This window comes from Eschrichtius robustus, chromosome 16 (assembly GCF_028021215.1).
Source record: "Eschrichtius robustus isolate mEscRob2 chromosome 16, mEscRob2.pri, whole genome shotgun sequence".
NCBI classification, from domain to species: Eukaryota; Metazoa; Chordata; class Mammalia; order Artiodactyla; family Eschrichtiidae; genus Eschrichtius; species Eschrichtius robustus.
The window spans coordinates 84,627,246-84,633,377 of record NC_090839.1 but is presented as its reverse complement, the minus strand read 5'-3'; positions in this window follow the sequence as shown (position 1 = coordinate 84,633,377).

The following is a 6,132-nucleotide window of genomic DNA, read 5'->3' as shown; positions in this document are numbered from 1 at the left end:
CAGGTTTCGTTGGGCATAGTGAATATGTTCTGGAATTAGGTAATGGTGATGGATGTATAACTCCGTGAATATACTCAAAACCAACAAATTGTATACCCGGAGCTTGTTCAAAGTCTCCTAGAGAGGTAGAATGGATGGAGAAAAAGGCTAGGACTGAGCCTAGGGCTCCGGTCCACTTGCCAGTCATGCTTTGCAATGGGCAAGTCACTGGATCTGGCCACTGAGACTTGAGGGGATTTCTCTTCTGGGTTTTCTGGGGAAGTCTTCTTAGCTTTTAAAATAGGACACAAGGTGGGGATGTTTCCTCTTTTCTGGCTCTGAACATTGTCATATGCATGAGCTACTCAGAATTGAGGCCACCATGTTGAGTCATGAGGGAAACCAGCCAAAAGAAGGGGCCAACTTGCTGAAGATAGCAGAGTAGACTTGGGTCCCTGATGATGTCACTCCACTGAATTAACCAATCCTGAAATGGCCTTACCTCTGGACTTCTTTTTTTTTTTTTTTAATATTTATTTATTTGGCTGCACTGGGTCTCAGTTGTGGCATGCGGGATCTTCATTGCGGTGTGCAGGATCTTTTAGTTGTGGCATGCAAACTCTTAATTGTGACATGTGGGATATAGCTCCCTGACCAGGGATCGAACCCGGGCCCACTGTATTGGGAAAGTGGAGTCCTAGCCACTGGACCACCAGGGAAGTCCCTGGACTTCTTATTAAGTGAGATAAAAACTCCTCTTTATGAGTGACTTTGATTTGCATTTCCCGTTACTTGCAGCCAAAAACACTGTAACTGATAGAGTATCAAACACTTTTGAGGGAACTCTACTCAATATTTTGTAATAACCTATATGGGAAAAGAATCTGAAAAAATATATGTATATTCATATATATCTGAATCACTTTTCTGTACACCTGAAACTAACACAACATTGTAAATCAACTATACTTCAATTAAAAAAAAAAACCAACATTTCTGAGATATCAAGAAACACAAGGACTATGGCAGAAACTGAATTGTTCCCTGGTACTTTCTGTCCCTTCTTACATAGTAATAGAATTCTTAGCTGGGCTATGGCCATGAGAAGATGTTCTAGCCATAAGAGAGCAGAAGGGATGTGGCTGTGCCCCTTAAGGGAAGGAACATGCCTTCCGTGTGTCTTTTCTTTCTCTTTTCATTGGCTATTATGGACTGAATGTGTCCCTCCAAAATTCATGTTAGAGCCCTAACCCCCAATGTGAGTATATATGAAAATAGGGCCTTTAGGAGTTAAGATTAAATGAGGTCATAAGAGTGGGGCCCTGATCTGATAGGATTCGTGTCCTTATAAGAAGAGATACCAGAGAGCTCTCTGAGATCCATGTGAGGACACAGTGAGAAGGCAGCTGTCTATAAGCCAGAAAGAGGGCTCTCACCAGGAAACAAAACTTGCCAGAACCTTGATCTTGGACTTTCCAGCCTACAGAACTGTGAGAAAATAAATTTCTATTGTTTGAGCCACACAGTCTGTGGTATTTTGTTACGGCAGCCAAGCTGACTGATACATTGGCTGAAATAAAATCATGATGGCGGAGGATGGAGCAGCCATCTTGGACTATGAGAAGGAAGCCCTGTTGAGGGTGGCAGAGGAAGAAGAAAGAAGAAATCTGGATCCTTCACAATCGTGAGCTCTAGATCTCCTGCCAGCACTTACAGGTGAGAGATAAAAATAAATCTGGATATTGTTTAAGCCTCTGTTATTTTCTGGTAGGTTATACTACTGTTCAGCATATGTTCACTCTCTCCTCCTCCCCATTTTTGGGAGAGGCATACTTCCCCTGCCTCATTGATAGATAACAGCCTTGGCCATATGACTTGCTGTAGACAATGGAACATGCATGAGCAGATGGGATGTGTGTCGTGACCCAGCACAAGCTTTAAATGTGCTTGCTTGGTCTTTGGGGTTTCTGCCTTCATCTCCAGGAGGAGCATGCCCCAGGTAACCACTGCTCCTTTAGCTTGGGTCCTGGAATGAGGCACACACAGTGCAGACCTGAATGCAACCCACAGCCTGAAATAGAGCTTTCAGAGCCAACGTGCAGAACCATGGGAGAAAAGTAAATGTTTGTTGTAAGCCATTGCAATTGGGGGGTTGTTTGTTACACACTCCATCACAGCAAAAACTGATGAATACAGTTTCAGAGCTCATATTATAACTAAAACAAGGAATGAAAAAATTGTCCCTTGAATCTCATGATGTGCAGGTCACCATTGACCTGAGGAAGGGTTGTCTCAGTGACGTGCTAAGGACCAAAAGCAGATTGGAGCCATCTGAGTAGTGAGAGAGAGGAAAGGAAATAAAGGTGGGTGAGCAGACAGCTCTTTGGGGAAGTTTGGCTGTGATGGGGAGGAGAGGGGTAGGGCAGCAGCCGGAGTGGGGCGTGGAGGCCAGTGGCAGCCATGCAGATGGTCTGCTCAAATCTCCCTCCGAGAAAGGAGCTGATGAGTTGTGAGGAATGTAGTCAGCTGACAGCCTCCATTTGTAGCAGCTTCAGGATCTACTGCAGCCTTTGAGCCAAGGGCACACTCTTCCAGGGCAGTCCCAGCCAGTGACAAATCATGGTAGGGAGGGACTTCCCTGATGGCCCAGTGGTTAAGACCCCCCACTTCTACTGCAGGGGGTGTGGGTTCGATCCCTGGTCAGGAAACTAAGATCCCACATGCCGTGCAGCGCGGCCAAAAAAAAAAAAAAAAAAAAGCATGGTAGGGATACTAGGGCTGGGCCATTTCTACCCTGAAGACCCAACCGACATAGGTTGAAAGGGTTTTCTGTTGTTTGCTTTAAATGACAGAAACCAGTTTGCTTAGAAGCCCCACGGGAAGAATCCAGTTGGGAAAGAGCAGCTGAACACGGGAGAGAGAAGACCCACAGATGGAGAGAGGGAGGTCCCGAGAAGGTAGAAGGAGATGCGTTCTGGAATGCGGGGGAGCAGTTCCTCAGGCCCGGGGAGGAGAGGACGGCTGAGCGCGGACGTGTGAGGGGGTGTAGGTTTGGGAGCGAGGTGATGGCAGACTTCCCATCAGAGAATTTTCTTTTTCTGAGAAGTGGGAAGCAAGATCAGATTCCAGAGTCAGGGAACTAAGTCCTTCAAGGTTGTACGGCTGTGTCTCCATTTTCCTCTCTTGGCCTCAGTTTTCCCATCTGCACGATAAGCAGTTTGGGTTAGACCCCTGATCCCCAAACTTGTTTGAGCCTCAGTAGATTTTCAAAAACACACTTTTGGGGGGATCCCATACCTCAACTGCTGGATCGGAATCTCTGGGGCAAAAAGTGGTAGGGGCAGGAATCTGTTTATATTTTTAAGTGCACCCAGGGGTGATGTGAATGCACATCCAGGTTTGGGAACCACCCTGTGGAGGCTCTAAGGACCCCTTCAGCTCTGAGTTTGTGGTTCCAGCCAGAAGGTGCAGAATTCCAGCACAGCATTTGACTGAAGCTATAAACTACAGAGTAAACCACACACCATTACCTGTCACCTATGACTACAAAAGCGCCTAAGTCCCAAAGGTACCGGAACTCAAGAGGAACCACAATAAGGCAAAAGATCAGCAGCAAAATCAGAGGCCCTGCCTACATGGGAAGCCTACCTCATGCACTCTGGTTCCTGCTACCAGGTTTCCAAACCCCCAGGTGGGATGGGTTTGGACATGGTCAAGGGGAGTCCCAGGCAACGGAACTAAGGGTTGAATCAGGGCTGTGGCAGGAGAGAGAGGGATGCTTTTGGCTGCCCTGCCAAGGGGTGGAGGCCTATCCAGGCCTTTCTGAAACCTGAACCCTGGGGTGAGGGAAGGGGGAGGAGGGGCTGCCTGGCCCTGAGAGTCCACGCCTGCCCCCCAACCCCAGAGCTCCTCCTCTGCCCGGTGCCCCTTCTGGGGGCTGCTCCAGACACTGCAGGCCACCTTCACTCTCCCTTTGCCTCCCTCTGCCCCTAAGGTCGGGTGGGGACAGGCTGGGACCACCAGCCAGCTCCATGGATGGGGAACTTTGCCTCTGCTCACCTCCCAGCTTTGGAAAGAAAAGAAGAAAGGTCTGTGTTGATTTGCATCTGGGGGATCCTTCCCAGTCCTAAACTTCTGGAGGCAGAAAAAGTGATTTGACCTCGGACTGACTATAGAAGAAGGAACAGAAAGAGCCTAGAACCTTCCCCCAGGTATGAATTCTTCCCTTTTGCTGGTGTGTGTGAGTGTGAGTGTGCGTGACTAGTTTTCCACTGGACAGATGTGGAGCTGTCCTTAATGATCTCCGGGGCCCCTTCTGACTGCTTCAGTGCTGTGATTCTGCAGCCCTAACCTTCATTCAGTCTCCTTAGTACCCGCCCTGTGCCAGGTGCTACCGTTGGGTAAGCCCTGGTCCCTGCTCTCGAGGGTCCCCAGTCTAAACGGGGAGGCAGTAATCATAATAACAGCTACCACACTTACGGTGGGCCAGGCTCCGGGCTAAACTTTTTACAAACTTTAGCTCATGTATCCTAGCAAGAACTGTAAGAGGTAAGTGTATTACTAGCCCCATTTTACAGATGAGGACAGCGAGGCGTGGCAAGATGAGCTCACACAGCTAGTAAGTAGATGGTGGAGCAGATGCTTGTAACCACTGTGTATGCTGCCTGCCCTGAACAGTGAAGAAACAGTTCAGGGCAACAGGTGCACTGCTACAGGGTAGGGAGGGAGGCACTATCCACGAGGGCAGGGAACGGTTAAGCCTCATTTTGACCAAGGTTCCCAGGGTGTAAGGCAGGAGCAGTTCTGGGGACCAAGCTAGGAGCTAGAGATAAGGCAGGCTCCACAAGGCCCACTGAGAGCTCTTGGGTCAGCCAGGACTTGAGATCAGTGGCTGTCAGGATCAGGGGTCCTCCTCCCTCACTCCTGGGCCAGGGTGGCAGGGGATAGAGCGGGGGGACTTCAGGATTCCCAGCCAGGTTCCCTGGGAGCTGTGTGTCCCCATACTCACAGAGCAGGGGCTTGCCTGACCTGGGGGGCCAGTGTTCCAGCAGCCTGAGAGGTGGGTGGCCCCAAGGCCTGGGAGGCAGGGGAAGGCCCAGGTCACAGTGGATTCCCCTCAGCAAAGACTGGACCATGGGTCCCCCCTCCTCACAGCTCTCGACTCCCATCTCCCAGCTGTCCCCAAGAGGACAAAAGCTGATTATTCCACTGGGGGCTGTACTGGGCCCCATGAATGGAGTATTGAAAACCCTGTGTCCACATCCAGATAGGTTTTCATCCTCTTCCCAACCAGACTGTTTGTATGCCAGGATGGAAGCAAAGCCAGGGAAAGATGGCGGGGGGACGAGGGGGGTGGGTGCGTTCCAGCTGAGAGGGGCACCCATGTCCCCCGGGAACCTGGGTCTCAGTATACCCCAAACAGAACCATCTTCTAAACCAGCCCCCGACCATCCAATCATAGCCCACACACTGGGATGCTGGTTACATGGTGTGAACGTTCACTGAGCTCTGCCCTTATGATTTATGCACTTTTTGGTTTGTAAACCTCAATCCAAAATTTAAAAAAAAATCCCAAATGGCATTTACTCTCCCAGCCCTATACCATTTTTGCATATTTGTGACTCGTGGGAACCATATCTCCTTGATGGTTTTTTTTTTTTTTTAATTTTTATTTATTTTAGCTGTGCGGGGTCTTAGTTGCGGCACGTGGGATCTTCGTTGTGGCATGCATGCGGGATCTAGTTCCTCGACCAGGGATCGAACCCGGGTCCCCTGCATTGGGAGCGCAGAGTCTTACCCACTGGACCACCAGGAAAGTCCCTGATGTTTTTTCTTTAAATTAACTTTTTTTTTGCTCTTTCTGATTTCAATTAACTTTAGGGAATTCCCTGGTGGTCCAGTGGTTAGGACTCAGCGCTTTCACTGCCATGGGCCTGGGTTCAATCCGTGGTCGGGGAACTAAGATCCCGCAAGCTGCGGTGCAGCCAAAAAAATAAAATTAAATAAATTAAATTAACTTTAAAGGGAAACTTTATGTTGTTCCAGATAAATGAAGAGCCAGAATCCTTTGCCATAAATAGAAGGCAGTGTAAAAGAAAAAATAAATGAAAATGAAACAGTAAGTGTCATCTATCTCCCCCCAAAATGATGTGG